The sequence below is a fragment of the Asparagus officinalis genome, chromosome 1 (assembly GCF_001876935.1).
Source record: "Asparagus officinalis chromosome 1, Aspof.V1, whole genome shotgun sequence".
NCBI classification, from domain to species: domain Eukaryota; kingdom Viridiplantae; phylum Streptophyta; class Magnoliopsida; order Asparagales; family Asparagaceae; genus Asparagus; species Asparagus officinalis.
Genome location: NC_033794.1, coordinates 9,818,344 through 9,820,078, shown reverse-complemented (window position 1 = coordinate 9,820,078; position 1,735 = coordinate 9,818,344).

Here is a 1,735-nt window from a genome sequence, read left to right as displayed (position 1 = left end):
AAAAGACCTTTAAAAATGATAAGAAAATCATGAGATTGGGCACCTGGGCTCGCGCACCATGTATGGATGGGTGCAATTATATGACTCATTATCACGTGACTGAAAATGGAAGGCTTCTCATGAGAGAATTTTCAGTGAAATACAGCACGCGTTTTTTGTGGAAATTGCACGCCTAGAGCATAAACCGGATTGCTGTGGAATTATACGATTGGTTTTTCACTTTTCTGTTTGGTTGTTTTCTGAAAAAAAATCTGAAATGGAAAACTCACATTTCAACTCATTTCAAGAGATTTCAAGATATTTCCTGCATTTTTTTTGTTTGTTTCGCAATGTAATCACCGTCACGTCACCGACATGTCACATAAGAAACAAATCTAGCCGTAATAGTAACAGTATTTCGATTTTCATTTCTTGTTTTTGTTTAAATATAAAAAAAGAAAATGGAAATCAGCCGCAATAGTAACCGTGTTTCCAGGAATTAAATAATCTGTTTTATTCATCGTCATTGTTTCAACATTGCTTTTAATAATTAAAAATTCATTGAAGCGATATTTCCAAATGTTTTCAGAAGTTTTTGATGTGAAAACACTTTTCTCAAAAATCTAGCATGACACCCTCATTTTTTTAAATCACAAAACGAAACAAACATGTGATTTGAAAATCGGTTAAAACCAAAATCCTAGGAGGATTTCTTAAAATCGGGCATCTTGACCGAACCCATGCTTGGTCAACGTGCTAGATGTAATGTGGCTAATGGTAAATCTATATTACTGTTAAGACGTCTTTAGGGGTGAGCACGGTTCGGTTCAAACCGAAAAAACCGACCGAACCGACCCGAACCGACCCGAAAAAAACGGTTTTATGAGTAAGGCGGTTCGGGTCGGGTTGACAATTTTTCAAACCAACCCGAACCGAACCAACCGAATATATTTGTGCCTTTGATTTGTGGGTTTATTACTGTGTTCGATCACCATGAATAGCAGTTGTAGGGAATTGATTCATACATAACCAATGTTCTAATGAGTCAGCTCCTTTTTTTTCTCCACAAAGACCAAACTCAAAGCTTGCTACACAAAGACAAAGCAAGTCCGTTACTAAAAAATTACAACGTTAGAGTCTAGTATTTAATCCAAAAGGACAAGTTACTTCACTTAAAAACAGTATACATACATGAGCAAGAATAATAAATTAAAGTGAAGTTTAAAAACAAATACATGTTGGCATAGGGTAATAATAATATATAAAAGATAAATTGAAGTGAAGTTATACTTGATGAAGTTAGAACCGAACAAACCGAACCGAACCGCACCGAACCGATTTGTAATGGTTCGGTTCGGTTTTGAATTGTAGGTGGTTCGGTTCGGTTGTTCAAATTTTGGTAAAAACCGACCCGAACCGAACCGTGCTCACCCCTAGACGTCTTGATGCAGGCCCGAAGGGCAAAGGCCCGGCCTACACCAAAGCCCAAGGAAATAGTAATGGAACATGTGAGTTGTTAAACACGTCGTATAGATTTCGTGAGACTTCTCATAGTTTGGATGTTTTCTCATTCGGTCCTAAGATTACACTTTTCCATCAAACAAGTACCTCCATACAAGTACCTCATCTGCAAAGCATGTTCGCCACGAGTATGATTGATGAATTTACAATTATACATTGTTTATGCTGAGAGTACTTGAGTCAATGAGCTATTGACGACTGGATTCAAAGATTTTTTTTTTTTTTTTTTGGGGGG